Here is an 18,424-nt window from a genome sequence, read left to right as displayed (position 1 = left end):
GGGAGATGTGGGTTGAAAAACTACCTATTGGGTGCTATGATCATTACCTGGGTGACAGGATTAATCATACTCCCAAACCTCAGCACCCTTCAATATACCCAGGTTACAAACCTGCACAGGTACCCCCTGAATCTAAAATAAAAGTTGAAATTATTTTTAAAGAAAGAGAGAGAGAGAGAGAGAAATTTTCAACCATTTAAAATATATATTCACTCTAAACTTAAAAAACAAAGAAATTCAGAGTTGGACAGTAGTTAATGGAGTAAAATCAAATTTTATTCAGGAACTATTGCAATAGTAGTAAAGAACCCTCAGCATAAAACTTGACTCAATTCCGAATAACAGCAAAGACAAGTAGGTGTTTATAGTCAAGGAGCGGGTTTGGGTGAATGGAGTTGGTGGATGGAAAATTACTAAGGAGACACCAAGGGTAGGGGGAATATTTGCTAAACTGACTTAACAGGATATTTGCTAAAGGAAGGCCAGGGTGATCAGATATCACCTGGGGGGATGGTAGGAGATGAGGAATGTGATCAGATATTGAGCGTGATCTATCTGGGGTGGGAGATTGTCAATGAACTGACTTAGCAGGATTCTTGCCAAAACTGAACTATGCGGGCCGAAGGACAAAGCCCAAAGATGAGGCCTAGTTGAGAAAAGGGCTTAGAGGACCTTGACTAAAGTTTGGTCAAGGAGACAGTCTTTGTCACCTCTGCAGCCTCTGGCAACCACCAATCTGTGTCCTGTCTGTATGGATTTGCCTATTCTGGAAATTTCATATGAATGAAATCATATAATATATTGTGTTTTATGTCTGTCTTCTTTCACTTAGCATAATGTTTTCAAGATTCAACCTTGTAGCATGTATCATTACTTCATTCTTGTTTAAGGCTGAATAATATTCCATTGTATGTATTTACCACATTGTGTTTATCCACTTATCAGTTATTGGACATTTTTATTGTTTCCACCATTGGCTATTATAAATAATGCTGTATGAACATTCATGTACAAGTTTTTTTGTGGACATATGTTTTCCTTTCTCTTTTATATATACATAGGAATGGAATTGCTGGGGTATATGGTAACTCTATACTAACATGTTTGAGAAACCACCAGACTGTTTCCCACAGTGGCTCCACATTTTACATTCTCACTATTAATGTGTAAGTATTTTAATTTCCCCACATCCTCGTCAACACTTGTAATTATCTGTCTTTTTTTTTTTATTGTAGTCACCCTAGTGGGTGTAAAGTGGTATTTCACTGTGGTTTTATTTGCATTTCCATGATGGCTAACAATGCTGAGCATCTTTTCATTCATCATTTGTGAATTTTTTTGGATAAATGTCTATTCAAATCCTTTGCCAATTTTTAAATTGGGTTATTTTTCTTTTTATTATTAAGTTGTAAGAGTTCTTTATATGTTCTAGATATAAGTTCCTTATCAGATTCACAAATGTTTCCTCCCATTCTGTGTATTGTCTTTTCACTTTCTTGACAGTGCACTTTGAAGCAAAGCAGTTTTTAATGTTGATGAAATCCAACTTATCTATGTCTTCTTTTGTCACTTGTGCTTTTGTGTCATGTCTAAGAAAGTTTTGCCTAACCCAAGATCACAGAGATTTACTCTTAGGTTTTCTTCTAAGAGTTTTATAGTTTTCACTCTTACACTTAGGTCTATGATCCATTTGGAGTTCATTTGTGTGTATGTTGTGAGGTAGGGGTCCAACTTCATTCTTTTGCATGTGGATAACCAGGTGTTTCAGCATCATCTGTTGAAAACACTATTATTTCCCCATTGAATAGTCTGGGCACTCTAGTAAAAACTCAATTGGTCACACAAGCAATGCAGATTTTTTCTGGACCCCAAGTTCCATACCACTGATTCTTATGCCAGTACCATACTGCTATGATTATTGTAACTTTGTGGTAAGTTTTGAAATCATAAAGTGTGAGTCATCCAGCTTTTTTATTCTAATTCAAGATCATCTTGACTATTCTAAATCCCTTGTATTTCCATATAATTTTAAGGACAGCTTGTCTAATTCTGTGAGAAAGTCATTTGGGACTTTGATAGGGATCGATTGGAATCTGTAGATTAACGTAGGAGTATTGCCATCTTAATATTAAGATATCTAATTCCTGAACATTGGATGTCTTTCCATTTATTTAGATCTTCTTTAATTTCTTTCAGAAATGCTTTGTAGTTTTCAGTGTAAAAATCTTGCACCGCTTTTGTTAAATTTATATCTATTTTAATACTATTGCAAATGGAATTGTTTTCTTAAATTCATTTCAGATTGTTCATTTCAAGTATATAGAAATACAACTAATTCTTGTATAGTAACCTTATATCCTGAAGCCTTGCTGAACTTATCTATTAGTTCTAATAGGGGTGTGTGTGTGTGTGTGTGTGAATGTGTGTGTGGATTCCTGAAGATTTTCTATATGCAAGGCCATGCCATCAGTAAATAGAGATAGTTTTACTTCCTCTTTCTAGTGTAGAGGCATTTGTTTCATTTTCTTTCCTAATTTCTTTAGCTTGAACCTCTAGCACATTGTTGAATAGGAGTGGTAAGAGTGGACATCTTTGTTAAATTCCTAATCTTAGGAGAAGAATTTTGGTCCTTCACCATTCAGTATGATATTAGTTGTGGGTTTTTATAGATACCCTTTATCAGGATGAGGAAGTTTCCTTCTATTTCTAGTTCATTTAATATGTTTATCATGAGAAGGTATTAGATTTTTGTCAATTATCTGTTAAAATAATCATGTGGATTTTTTCATTATTCTAATAATATGGTATATGGTATATTACATTGATTGGTTTCCATATATTGAATCAACCTTGAACCCCTGGCGTAAGTCCCACTTGGTCATTGTGGATGATTCTTCTTAAATGCTGCTTGATTTGATTTAATAGTATTTTGTTGAGGATTTTTGCAATCATATTCACAAGAGATATTGATCTGTACTTTTGTTGTGATGTATTTTTCTGGTTTTGTTATCAGGGCGGTACTATCCTCATAAAAGAGTTAGGAAGTGTTCACTTTTCTATTTTTTGGAGAGTTTGCAATTGATTGGTTATTTCTCCTTTAAACATTTGGTAGAATTCACCAATGAAGCCATCTGAGCCTAAGCTTTTCTTTGTGGGTAGTTTTTTTTTTTTTTTTTTAATTGCTCATTGAGTCTCTTTACTTGTTAAAGGTCTATTCAGATTATCAACTTCTTGGATCCATTTCAGCAGTTTGTTTTTGTCTTAGTTCATTTTGTGCTGCTACAACAGAATACATGAGACTGGGTAATTTATAAGAAACAGAAATTTATTTCTCACAGTTCTGGAGGCTGGGGAACTCACAGCCAATGCACCACCATCTGGTGAGGTCCTTCTTGCTGCACCCTCACACGGCAAAAGGTGGAAGAGGAAAAGGGGATGAGCACTGTGTCCTCACAGGCCTGAGGCCCAAGGATCTCTAAAGTATCTTTAGACAATTTAGAAATCTTGGTAGAGGAAGACATGCCTCCACAGCTCTTGCACTCTATGAGCCTGCAGAATTAGCATCACATGGACGTCACCAGGCATCACTGCTTGCAACCTTGTGGCCTGAGCTGTGCCTGGGCCTGCTGAAGCCACAGCTAGGGTGATCAAGGAGTGCTCCACCAGAATAGGGAGTAAAGACCTGAGGCAGCCCTGGGAAGCAAGCCCCCGAGGTCCCACAAGTATCCTGGCCTCCCCTCCACTTTTAAACTATTCTGCCCTCAAGGCCCTGGCAATCTGGGCCTGTGATGGGAGGGGCAATCCCTAAAGAACTCTGATATGCCTTTGAAGTCATTTTCCTATTATCTTAATAAATAGTATCTGGCTCCTGTTATCCATAATTATCTTCTTATCAAATAGTTGCTTGGCTATACCCTTGTTTTTTTTCTCCTAAACAGGTTTTTAAATTCCTTATATGGCCAGCTGAGAATTTTCCAAATCTTTATGTTCTGCTTCCATTTTAATTATAAATTCTGTCTTTAAATCATCCTTTCTTTACTGTAAGCTGGTGGGAGAAGCCAAACAGCATCCTGAACACTTTGCTGCTTAGAGATTTCTTCTGGCAAATATTCTAGTTCATCAGCCTTCCACAGAGTCTTAGGACATGAACACAATTCAACCAAGTTCTTTGCCACTTTGTAACAAGGATGGCCTTTCCTCCAGTTTCCAATACTTTGCTCTTCATTTCTGTCTGAGACCTATCAGAATCATTATGACAGAATCTTTACTATCTTTTTTTTTTTTTTTTTTTTTTTTTTGAGACGGAGTCTCGCTATCACCCAGGCTGGAGTGCAGTGGCCGGATCTCAGCTCACCACAAGCTCCGCCTCCAGGGTTCACGCCATTCTCCTGCCTCAGCCTCCGAGTAGCTGGGACTACAGGCGCCCGCCACGTCGCCCGGCTGCATTCTGGTCACAACCACTTAGGTAGTTTCTAAGAAGATTCAGGCTCTCCCTAGTTCTGGGGACTTCTGAACCCTGACCAGAATAATCCTCAATGCTTCATTAACAGCAATACAGCTTTTTCTAGCCTGATTCTCCACATTTTCCCAGGCTCTACCCATTACCCAGTTCCAAAGTTGCTTCTACATTTTCAGGTTTTTGTTATAGCAACATCCCACTCATCTGGTACCAATTTCTGTCTTTGTTTATGTTGCTACAACAGAATACTTGAGACTGGGTATTTTATAAAAAAACAGAAATTTATTTCTAATAGTTCTGGTGACTGGAAAGTCCAAGTTCAAGACACTGACCTGTGGTGAGGGCTTTTTTTGTTGCAGCTTCACATGATAAAAGGCAGAAAGGCAAAAGAGGACAAACACTGTGTCCTCACATGGCAGAAGAATGGAATGGAAAAGAGTAAACCCACTTCAACAAGTCCCCTCCACTTTTTTTTTTTTTTGAGATGGAGTCCCACTCTGTTGCCCAGGCTGGAGTGCAGTGGCATGATCTGGTCTCACTGCAACCTCCGCCTCCCGGGTTCAAGTAATTCTCCTGCCTCAGCCTCCTGAATAGTTGGGATACAGGCACTTGCCACCATGCCTGGCTAATTTTTATTTTTTTAGTAGAGACAGGGTTTCACCACGTTGGCCAGGCTGGTCTCGAACTCCTGACCTCAAATGATCCACCCACCTCAGCCTCCCAAAGTGCTGAGATTACAGGCGTGAGCCACCGTGCCCAGCCAACAAACCCTTTTTATAGCAGCATTAATCCATTTATGAGGATAGACCCTTCATGACTTAAACATCTCCCCAAAGACCCCACCTCCAAATACTATTGCATTGGGGATTAAGTTTCTAGCACATGAATTTTGGAGAATACATTCAGGTTACAGCAGTATCTTTCTAGGAATTTGTTCATCTATGAAATGTGTTGGCTACAGTTATTGATATTTCCTTATAATCATTTTTAAGGTTGGTAATGATGCCTCTCTTTCATTCCTGATTTTAGTAATTTGAACCCTCTCTATTTCTACTTCAGTCTAACTAAAGGTTTGTCAATTTTGTTGATGCTTTCAAATAAAATTTTTTTATCACTTTTCTCTATTGTTTGTTACTCCTTATTCCATTCACTTCCATTCCAATCCTTATTCTTCCCTTCCTTCTCCTTGTTTTAGGTTTAGTTTGCTCTTCTTTTTGCTAGACTAATACTGCCAATTTTCTTGCCATATCATTCTGGGTAAGTTACTCCATCTCTGAGAGCTTTAGTTCCTCATTTGCAAAATGCTAGGACCTACCTCTTCATAGGTTGTTGAGAGGATAAAGTGAGATAATGCTGAACTACTTGGTGCTGAGCCTGGCACAGAGTCAGTGCTTAACAAATGGTAGCTTTTATTGCTTGTTTGTGCCAGGTCCTGTACTTGGCGTTTCATCCATGTTATGCTGCAATTATGCCCCATGACGTCTTGCAAGAGTGGAATCAATTAGAAGACTTTAAAAATATCTTTTACTTATGGCCAACTCAAGCACATTTGAAATCTAGAAAATGGGATAAACCATTTCTTCACTGTTACTAGCTGATAGTCTTTAGTCCATAGATTTGCTTCAAAAAGTTGCTTGGAAGGCTCTCATTCCTGGGTACCCCTCCCTCCTTCTTTTGTTACTCCTTTGCCCCCACCCCAACTTTCACCCCCAGGGTCCTTGCACTATTCTGCTACCACCTCTTGTGGTCAAGGATGGTGAGATCAATTGGTCTCTTATGGCCAAAATCAGTGGGAAGAGCTCCTGGCTCTGGAAGGAGAGGGGAACCCCTCATTCTTCAGATGAAGCACATTCCAGACCAGTAAACCACTCTATTGCTTCTATCCATTCCCCGTCTGAAAAAAAAAAAAAAAGGCAATACATTGTTACAATAAATGGCTTCCACATGTGAGGTAAACATAGGGAGCAATGATGGATGACTTATAATATGAAAAGACTTCTCACCAGGAGTAAGAACAGTGAAGTGCAAGCATCCTAGTGGAAACTTTTGCACTCTTGCTAAGAAGAGTACTGCAACATCCCGTCAGTGAGTTGGGAGCATCAGGTGGATGTCAGGGATCTTTGCACACCGGGTAGCAGCTAGTCACATGAGATAAATCTTCACTGAGCATACAAGCTAACTCTATGCCAGTCATCACATTGGACTTCCCAGCATCCTTTGAGGGGCACTGTCTCTGAATTCTCCAATCAGACACTAAGAAATCTTTTTCTCAAGAATACTACTAGCCACATTCTTGTCGCAGAAACATCTCCCAGTTCCACAGGCTCCAACTCTGAGGTGTCCAGATGATAGTTTCTGGGAGGAAGCTTATTAATTCCCGGAGTCTTGGAGAGAGCTGCCTACTCCTATCAAAGACTGAGGTAGTCATGGGGTCCATGTGATGCTCAAAAGTTGTTACACGCATCCCACTATTTGTTCCCACAATCTCCTCTCTTCAGCAGCTTTGACAAGAAACAACTAATCTGATCACTATTATTATTGCCTGGAGCTGGGAGTATCCCCTATCCTGATTTTCCCAGATGAGTAGATATTGTTATAAACCATTATGTCAGTGGTTCTCAAGGTGTGGCCTCCAAACCAGCAGCATTAGCATTCACCTGAAAAACTGCTGGAAATGCAGATTCTTAGCTACATCCCACACCTATTCAATCAGAAATCCTGGAGTGGGCCTCAGCCATCCGTGTTTTAACAATTCCTCCAGATGATACTGATGCTTGCTTGAGTTTTGAAAACCATTGCATTATGGGTCCGACCCCTATTCCTTCTTCCAGTTGTATTTTGTAAAGTGGCAAGCATCCTGACCAGTTCATTACCAGATACAAAATTGCTGTCTGGCAGTACAGTAGCTTATGTCTAACCAGGACTTTCAAATGTTGTAGCAAAATCTGATCTCTGAACAGGCATTCAGGTGTCCTACACAGGTATCACAGTATTTTTCTTTTGTGTCAGTGGTGCTGTGTTGCCACTATCACTTGCCTATCAGCAGCTGGGAACTTACCCCTTAGCACATATGCAAACTTGGCTCTTATCTGCCCATCTGGGCCCTTGCCACTGATGTCAAACAGATCCAATGACCAGATAGGACTCTCTTACAAATATCAAAAAGGAAAGTGGGAGACCAGGGACATCCCCTTCATAGCATTAAGTGCATGAACTCAAAAGCCCATATACCCATTCTACCTCTCTCTGTTATGCCCGGAGGATCCCCAACATATTTTTTAAAGTTCTTTAAATCTCAATTGGGGGATTCTTTGGATAATGATAAGAATATTTTTCACTTTTTGACTTCTGCCCATTGAAGCAGCTCCCATAACAACCAACTCTGAAACTGTCTCTTGGGCAGAATATATCCAAGCAAAACATGCCTCCCAGCACTCTTGTGATGTCGTGGATGCTCTCTGATTCCAGATAAGGTTCACTGGGCAAGACAAGTAGCAAAACACAATTATGTTGCCCAGGTGATATTTATTTTATTCTAGAGGAAAAAAATCTACTAATTCTAAGGGTTTGGAGGGCTGATTTATTTTCAAATAGGTTATTTGCATCGTCAGTGATTTTACTGAATGCTTGAGATGCAGGTATCACATTTTATTTGAACTTCCTTGGTTATTTTGGGCCACAGAAAATTAACTCCATACCTATTCCCTCCCCGAAGTGTCTATTGTCATGTATTCTACAGAGTACCATAGGGTCATATTTCTGAGGTCATTCAAAATGCACTTCTACACCCCATTCAAGAGCACTATAATACCTTATGCAATACTCTATTCATCGGGGGCACTTTGTGCCTTTCTTGGAACCTAACACTTGTGCTTTGGGACAAGCGTTAGGTTCCACCAGAAGGGCAGTTCCCTTACAGCCTGCAGCTCCAAATTATACCACTGAAATGTGTCCTTTCCCCATCAGGGGAAGTGAGACTAGCTGAAATTCACAGAATTTATAACTGCTCTGGGCACAGGCTACAGGAGTACCTTAGGCTTGAAGTCTTGCCCTTCCTATTCAGGGAGGTAGCCTTTTTTTCCATCACAGATTGTTTGTATCCCTTTGCTAGATGTGATGTTAATGTCTACCAGGTGTGCTTTGTAGAAAAGAGCTCTTCCATCTCTGTTACACACCAAATTGATAATAAGTACTGCTCAGGCAACCACTGAGTAGCATTCAATTTAGTACCCTTAAAGACATATGTTAGAGAACTGATATCCACCCAAATTCTGAAGAGTAAAGATTTATCCATGATTTTTCACTTCAGGCTGAAAACTCAAGTTTTCCTTTTTGAAAAAAAATTAATTTTATTTTAAGTTCCAGGATACATGTGGAGGACGTGCAGGTTTGTCATATAGGTAAGCTTATGTGTGCAATGGTGGTTTGCTGCACCTATCAATTCATCACCTAGGTATTAAGCCCCATATGCATTAGCTGTTCTTCCTGATGCTCTCCCTCCCCCTACACCCCCAACAGGCCCCAGCGTGTGTTGTTTCCCCTCCCTGTGTCCATGTGTTCTTATCGTTCAGCTTCCACTTATAAGTGAGCACATGCGGTGTTTGGTTTTCTGTTCCTGCGTTAGAAACACAAGCTTTTCTAATTACTTGAGTTGTGTGCTTACTCTATCAATTTTTAAACTTTCTCATTTTCTAATAAATGTCTTTATGGCTATAACTGAGTATGCTTTGGCCCAGTAAATTTCCTCCTTAACCCGTTAATTGTTTAGAATATGTTCTTAAAGGCCGGGTGCGGTGGCTCACACCTGCAATCCCAGCACTTTGGGAGGCTGAGGCGGGCGGATCACAAAGTCAGGAGATTGAGACCATCCTGGCAAACACGGTGAAACCCCGTTTCTACAAAAAAATACAAAAAATTAGCCAGGCGTGGTGGCGGGCGCCTGTAGTCCCAGCTACTGGAGAGGCTGAGGCAGGAGAATGGTGTGAACCCGGGAGGCGGAGGTTGCAGTGAGCCGAGATCACACCACTGCACTCCAGCCTGGGCGACAGAGCCAGACTCTGTCTCAAAAAAAAAAAAAAAAAAAAAAGAATATGTTCTTAAATACCTAAATGTATGGCTATTGTCATGGTCTAAATGTTTGTGGCACCCCAAAATTTGTATGTTGAAACCTAATCACCAATGTGATAGTATTGGAAGGTGGGACCTTTGAGAAGAGATTTGATGAGTACCCTCATAAAAGAGGCCCCGAACAGCTAGCTACCCTCTACCACCATGTAAGGAGACAGTGAGAAGGCACTGTCTATGAACAAGAAAGTGGACTTTCATCAGACCCAATGTGCTGGCACCTTGATCTTGGAATTTCAGCCTCCAGAACTGTGGGAAATAATTTTTGTTGTTCATAAGCTACTCAGTATATGGTACTTTGTTAAAACACCCAAACAGACTAAGACAGATATTTGTCTTTTTATTTCTTATTTTTAAATTTGTTGCATTGTGCTCAGTAAATATGGTCTGTATACAAAAAATTTTTTAAATTTTTATCAAGATTGGCAATTTACATGAACACTTCATATGCACCTGAAAATAATATGTATTTTTAACGATTGGGTACAAAGTTTTATATCTATATACATAAATGCATGCACATTGTTTATATCATCAAGCCTATTAATATTATTAGTCAATACCTCTTTATTCTTAATTATTCTTTATCTAGTGATCTTTCCATTTCTGAGAGGTATGCTAAAGTCTCCCACGTTGATTGTAGATCATAAATTTCTCCTTGTAATTATTGTTTTATATATTTTGAAACTACTTCCTTAGGTGCATATGATTTTCTGCCTCGATTATATCTTCCTGGTAAATTGTTCCTTTATTCAATTTGAAATTTCCCTCTTTGTCCCTTTAATGCTATTTCATCTACTAATAATAATGCTTTCTTTTTGTTAATATTTGTCTAGTACATCATTTCTATCCCTTTATATTTTTAACCTTCCTGTGTCATTTTATTTAGCTGTTATTTGTCTTCTATACTCAAGCTAGAACATCTGTGATTTAATAGATGAATTTAATTTCTTCACATATATTCTTATTACTGATATGTTTGGACTTAAATCTGTCTTGTTTTGTATTTTTCTATTTACCTTGATTTCTCTTTGTTTCTTCTGTACTGAAGAAATGATTTTCTTTTTTCATAGTTCCTCTTCTGATTTGAAACCCAAACATTTGGGAAGCAGGAAATGATGCTCAGAGAAGTGAAATGTTTAGTTCAAGGATAAGTGTTTAGTTCAAGTAAGTGTGACCTTAGTGACTTGATACCTTTAGGTATCTGTGCCAAGATTAAAACACGAATCTTATTGATTTCAAAGTCAAATGCCTCAGATCCTTGTGGAATGAGGCAAGATATAATAAGCAAACTCAAAATCCAGGCTCTTCCTAATTCAGATTCTTTATTAAGAACCGACTGTGTGCCAGGCACTGTTCAAAGAGCTTCTCATTTTCTACACCTCACTGTCATAAGTTTGAACAGAAAATAAGCACAATGTATCTGTAAGTTATGCTAGGCAAGACTGCCTGCTGCTCAGTATTGGAGGCCTCCATGTCCTCTACCTGGACATAACATACGAGGTGAGCACTAATCTTCCCCAAAATACAAGGTAATCTACCAATCTCCACTGGGTAGTCCTTTATTATTTCATTTAACCAATATTAATCAAACTCCTACCATATACCATGCATTAGTTTCTGCCCTCTTGGAGCTTATATTCTAGTGTAGAAGGCAGATAATAAACAAGAAGACAAAAAGTAAATGACACTATCAGATAGTAATAAGTTCTATAAGAAATAGAGTTGAATACTTTAGAGTGACTGGTGGGAGTTAGGGTCTACTTTAGATAGGATATTCAGGAAAGGCTCTCTACAGAGGAAATCTATCTATATGTACAAGTGGTTGTAGACAGGAGATCTATGTGTCTGACTCTATAGTAAGAAGTAGTCAGAGATAGCCTCTCTGAGAAAGAGCCATTGGATCTGAGAAACTAAATAATGAAAAGAGCAAACTATGCGGCTACGGTGGCAGGCATTCCAGGCAAAGGAAACAGAGCAGAGGCAACAGACCTCGAGATGGATTTTGGCGTGTTTAAGGTAAAGCAAGAAGGCTGGCATGGCTGAGGGGAAAGTGGTGAAAGATCAAGTCAGAAAGTTGGTTAGCGGCAGGATTAGCGGACATTGCAGGCCATGGTTATGAGTTGATTTTGTTCTAAATACGATAAGAAGCCATTGAAAGGTTTTATTGTGGCTGCTGCTGTTTGTTTCATTGTTTGTTTTGTTTTGCATTTAACCATGGAAAATTTCAAACATATAACAAATTAGAATGATACAATGAATTTTCATGTACCTATCACTCAGCTCCAACAACTAACATATAGTCAATCTTATTTTCTTTATACCCTCCACTCTACCCATAGGCTCTGAATTATTAAGCATAACCCAGATAGCATGTCCCTTAATCTGTAAATACTTTATTATATAGCTACAAAAATGAGGACTCTATTTTTAAACATTACCACAATATATTGGAGAGATTTATATGTGGGAGTGGTATGGTATAATTTGTATTTAAAAGATCATTCTAGCTACTTATGCAGAATGTATTATAGGTGCTCAAGGGTGGCAATGAAGAGATAGGTTAGGCTATTGCAGTGGTCCAGGAGACAGATGGTGATGGTTTGGCCCAGGAGTAGCATTGGAGATGGAGACAAGTCAGGTTTCTGTAAATGGGAAGGTAATAGTAGCCCATGAAGCTAAGAAACCTTATAATTATAAGATTCTAAGGGAGCGCCTGTTCCAAGACCACAGTCACTTTTGTCAGCATTATCCAAATATTTTAAGGAAAAAGAATGGGCCCTGGAAATGTTACTCTGGGGTAGCCAAGGATGATTGCTCTGTAAGTCACCCAAACCATCTGGCCTGAGGTATAGATACTTATGCTGCCCAAATATATCACCACTTCACAGTTTTGAAGTACATGCTGGATGCTGGTCATGATGTAGTATAACACTCCTAGTACTACTAGGAGGGCCACAATACAATAGTTGACGTGGCAGTCCAGGGTTCTGCCTACTTATGAAACTGCTGTAGATTTGCTGAGATCACTGCTCCTGAAGGCCTAAGCCAGGTGGAGATTCCAGGATCACTGCTTGCCAGACCAGCCAACAGCACTGTAGCCACAGGGGTCTCTAGCTGTAGTCAAGGAGGAAAAGAAAAAGTACAAACTGGAAAAAAACTGGGGTTGAATTTAAGATTTTCTCTGGGGACTGAACTAGGCCATAAGATGACATGAGAGGTAGGAGGAGGATGTGAAACAAATCACGAGGTTGATGTCAAGAAAATCAACAACAGGTTGGGAAGAAGTGTACATGCAGGGTCAGTGAGAGTGGCTCAGGGTGTAAGCTACAAATCATTCAGGAGTGTCAGAGGCTGGTTCCAGCCATGTGGTTTGAGGTTTGGGTAGAGGTGGAGGTGGCTGATAGTAGAAATCCTGTCAGGCAGAGTGAGATACTGGCAGATGCTCCTTTACTCATCTGTTCCTTTTGGGATTACACATGAAGGTGCATGTCTGCTGAGGCCTCAACTTCCTGAATATCTAGGCCACTCTGCATTTAGCCAGAAGAAAGGGGATGAACAGTTGTGGCATGAGTCTTGTGTGATCTTGGTTGTCATAGGGGAGTCTTAGCTTATTGTTTTGAAGGGTGCGTAAAGCTTCCCCTATTCTCTCCAGAGATTTATGTCAGTAACATTTCAGAGCATGCACTCCTCTGGCCCTAGCACAGCACACAGTATTCATATTTCATACAGACCTGGGCCCTGGAAATAACGTCCCGTTCTTTACAGTCCTGGAGGGAGGAAGCTTTCTGAGCTCATGCGCCAAGAATATCTCCCCAGAAGCCACATAGTTGGCCAGCATTTCAGCTACTGACAGGGGTGGACTGTCTAGCTGCCTGAGAGGCCCACATTAAATGCTGACAACAATAGATCAAGGTGAAAACCACTGCCCTACCTGGGGAAGGCAGCGAATGAATGACCACAAAAACCTGCAACTTAATATGCCTACTCAAGGTCTCTGGGGAAGAATTTCACTTGTAACAGACATCTTAGCAGGGCTCCAGATGGTGATAATGGTGAACATGATGATGATGATGTGATGGTTGCTACTTATTGAGCACTTATTGCAGGCCAATAAGTGCTTTATATACATTATCTCACTTAATCATCAAAGCAACCCTGAGAGGCTCTTATTATTATCTTCATTCTAAGGAAACTGGAACTCCAAAAGTTAAATAATTTGTCCAATGTTATCAGCTAGTAAGTGGCTGAGCCCAAATTCAAACACATGCAGTCTGACCTCAGAGTCTGAGCTCTTAACTCTGCTGTGTTGCCCATAGAAGGTGTCCATTCAAATATAACAAGTTTGGTGCAAAGCATCGGTAAGGTCTGTTGGACTAGATCCCTGTGGATAAAATTGCATGACATTCTGGAATATACTATGGCCTGGATTGTCATAGGATGGGGGAAAGAGCAGGCCCAGGGACTCAACTCTCCCATGGAACAGATTCAGTGATGCTTCTCCCAACATGCCTGTTTGTCTGTGGGTAGTAGACAGTAGGCTCACCAAAATACATGCACTTTTTTCAGTTGTGGGAAAAGCCCAAGTAATAGCCATGCTGAAAACTGTTATGGCCTCTAGTTCACATTCTAGCTATACCCACTGGACACATTTAATAAGATTTTCCACTTCCAACAGCTCAGTGTGTGGGAACCCAGTCAAACCCTTCTAAAACTGCTCACCAAGTGAATTTCATCATTCTACAGAGGTCTTCAGCAAGACTATGGTATTCCAAAGCACAGAGGGCCAATTGGTTCCACCTTGGCTCTTAGTGGCAGATCACCTTTGATAGGGATTAGTACATTGCAATTTCAGTCTTTCCAGGAACCCGGTATAACCACTATGAAGGGGAAGGTTTCCTGACCATGCACATGGAAAAACCATTGTCTTGTCCTCTCTTAGAGAAACCCCTCATCTCTGCCCCCAAACTGTAAAAGTTAAGACATTATGTAGCCGCATAACAAATTGAGGAAGTTCTCTCTCGTAACTATTCTCATGACAGTTAGCATGGCTGTAGATGGGAGTAGCCATTCTATGTGATTGACAGTCTTTACCTGTCACTTCCATCCTGACATTTCCCATAGATTCTCAAACTAACGTGGTCAGAAGTCTTTAATCCACCTTCTGCTAGTTAACCCTGGACTATTGTCACATGCTCTTTCAATGAGGTTGGTTGGCACATGAACCAATTTATCTACCTCTAAAGGACCTAGGATAAAGACCAAGGACACAGCCTTCCAAGACAGTATAACTTCTCAAAAGAAGAAACCAGGAGACAGAAGAAATGTGTCTGCTGAGATTTTGACTATTCCACACATTGATGTACCAGGACCTACATTTCAATAAGAAAGCATGGTAGTCATAAATGTCATTTGCCAGTTTTTTATTTTACTCCTTCAAACATGGTAGAGTTGTACTTCCCTACTCCCACTGAAGTTGGGTATGGCCATGTAACTTGCTTTGGCCAATGAAAAAATAACAGAATTGACATAGGTTGCTTCTGGGTAGAAAGTTCATGAGTCAGTGAATGATTCAGCTTGTCCCCCTCCCCTAATGCAGCAATTGTGGAAATGGTTGAGATGGAGGCTCTGTCATCCTGGGTCTCTAATAATTATGATAAGCAGAGCCGTCAGCTGACCTGCAATGGACATGCAGCATGAGCAAGAAATAAACCTTTATTGTTTTAAGCACTAGTTTGGGGGATGGTTTGTTATTGCAGCACACCCTAACCTATATTGACCAATACAAATAAATATTCTCCCTCTGAGAGAGGAGAGATTCAGGAACTCAAGGAAAGTACAGATAACACCTTCAGATTTCAGTTTCTCTGGCCCTACCCATTCCTGACTGACTTCAGATCTTTGGGTAAAGGAGAAGAATGGGAAATCTAACTTTGGCAGAACTGTTAACATCAGCACCACAACTATAAGCAACCACTTCATGTTTCGATCAACCCCAGTTTCTTAGGGTTAACCCCAGCCAACTCAGAGGGTCATTCACAAAGATGGGCCTATGAAATGTTTGGGAATGTGAGAAAGTGGCAAGTGGAAAACAGCCTTCTAGTTATCTTTGAGGACGTTGTCCCTTCAAACCAGCCTGAACTACCCATGGAGCATGTTGCCAGCAGCCAATAATGGTGATCCTTAGCACTTTTGCTCTTTATTTTCTCCCTTTCAGTTTTCCCCAGTTTTCTATTCTGACTTTATCTCCCATTTCTAGTCTTACCTTTATTCTTCAGGCTTGATGACTGATCTTGCCTTCCCTGGGTTTTTTAACCTTTGCCATTTACTTGTTTGCTCTTGCCATTCTTTGCCACCACAAGTTAACAGCAACAACACAATACCTTTCATTACTGAACACTATTATGTCCCAGGCACTATGCCAAACACTGCCTTATTTCATTTAATTCTCACAACAGCTCTGAGAAGTAGGTATAGTTAGAGTTTCCATTTTACAGAAAAGAAAAATATGAGGCTCAGAAAGATGAAGTCAGCCAGTGAATGACAGCTCTAGGATTCCAATCAATTGTATCCCAAGCCTACCTAACACTTCTATACCCACCCTGTCCTGGCTCTTGGGAAGTAAACTATAGCAGCTATCCAATCACTGCGTGGCTTTCCAAAGGAGTCCATCTCAGCCCTCACTAAAGGATCAAACCCTGCAGACACTTTGGATGACTGAATAATCAATTATGCCCTTTGGTTTTTGTAACAACTCATAGATGGACTTTCCCACCCCTTTTAGAACATGGGTCAATAATGGAGCTGGATCATATCCCCATTTACTCTCCAAACTTTGTCCCACAAAGAACCCCAGTGTGGGAAAACCCCAAGTCATCTATTGGACCATCACCTCTGAGCCAACCCAGTTATATACCTGAAAGGCCAAAAATATTTTTCCTGTGCTTGGGCCTGTCAACCAGCTCCCAAGCTATAATATTTAGAGGATATTTATGGGCATTTATGCTTGGTGAGATTATAGAGGCTCACAACCCATCTCTCTGATTTTTCAAGCTGTTTCTGTGATCTAACCACTGAGATGGACTTCCTTGCATTGGCAGGTGAACCATCCTATCACAAGAGGCCCTTGAACACTGGTACAGGGTACTTTTACTCTTGAGCTTGGTTTTTAGGAAGCTGACAGCAACAAACATAGACTCCACAAGACTGAGAATAAGCTCTGCTTACCAGCAAAGTTGATTCAGATGCCTAGAAGCCTTACCTCAAGGGGTCTCTGGACAATCCCTAACTATAAGATCAAAACGTGACATCTTGGAGCAACTTCCCCTCAGCCCACATGAGTGAAGATGGTTCTCTTCCTTGGAGATTTCAGTTGCAGATCACCACCTGGTCGTGAGTTCATCCTTCCTGAGATACTGTGGCCTCAAAGACACAAGGGAAGCTATGTAACAAGATAAAGGATAATTACCAAGCAAATGCCTGCACCATCGGGATAAGGTCCACCGTCACCCAGAATGTCTCCCAAAGACAGGAAAATGGGAGGAGAAAAGTGCGCTCCACTTTAAGATCACAGTTCATTCCATTAGCAGTTGCTTTCAGACATCTCAGCCATTGTACAGCTCTAGCAGGCTACTGAGGTCTATTCCAGGCATTAATTATGCCTAACAGGACTTCTGGTGGCCACAGATCAGGCTTGTGTCTTATAGGACGTTGATATTCATGGGAGTTTACAAATCCATGAGGCCATTGGGACTACTGAAGTTCCATTGAGATAATTGCAGCCTTTTCTAACAGAACATGCTTACCTTGTGATCTGTGTTGAACCTTACTCCCCTCCCAGGGTGACAGGGCCATATGATGGTGGTGGATGCCCTCCCCATGGTGGCATAATTCATCCCTTTCTCCAGGTTTTTAACTACCCTAGCTACTGATGCCTTGTTAAGCAGGGACTTCAATTTTGTCTCTTAAGTTTGTAGGTTTGATAGTTTTCAAAGTTCTCTCAGTCCACATTAGACTACCTACCACCCACTACTTACAAGCCAGAGGATAGACTGAGTCAAACAGCAAGATAATAGAAGTGTATCTTCTGATCTAGGCATCACAGCCACCATGGGGACTCCATCTAGCTCCCCACCACCAAGCTAATCTCTAAGAACTCCTTGTCCCTCTCTACCCTGAGCATGCCTTGGCCTTCTAATTATAGGCTTCACCCTCTACTTCCTAAAACCACGGAGTATCACCATAGTCACAGACCACCCAGGGAAACCTAACAAACTCTGTGTGATTCAGCAGGAAATGATACCAGGCTTATGGCAATAGGCATCAAACACCAGTCAAAGTTGGGCTTGTGAGAGTCAGCCATTTCATTCAAAAGACTAAAGGGATATTCCTTTATAGTGCTGGATCGGATATGACTTTTTGTGAAGCATCTATTTTGCAATTCCTTCATCTGAGCATAACCTCTGACAGTAGGCTATGCCTACTATACATTTGGAGATGATCATTTTAAAGATGTATGAGGAGTCAGATTGTGGTAGTCCAAGATGGGAGCCAAAGCAAATCTTCCCTAACCCCCTGGCAAGATTACACTTTTGTGGAATACCCCCAGAGACCCCAACAAAGAATGGCAGTTTGGCTGGAGAAAAGTATCTATAAATTTGTGAATGTGCCCTATAACCATGGATATCCTCCATGATTCACAGATCTGGCATTCTAAAAATTAGAACAATATGAATGGCATTTTCTTACTCCCCATCCTGAAGGTCCTTCTCTCCAGATTGGTCTAGAAATGGTGGTCTGAGGACCACATGAACCTCTCAAAGTTGGACTTGATCAATCTAC

Source organism: Trachypithecus francoisi, unplaced genomic scaffold (assembly GCF_009764315.1).
Source record: "Trachypithecus francoisi isolate TF-2019V2 unplaced genomic scaffold, Tfra_2.0 Lachesis_group6, whole genome shotgun sequence".
Taxonomy (NCBI): Eukaryota; Metazoa; Chordata; class Mammalia; order Primates; family Cercopithecidae; genus Trachypithecus; species Trachypithecus francoisi.
Note: the sequence above shows the minus strand (reverse complement) of the source record.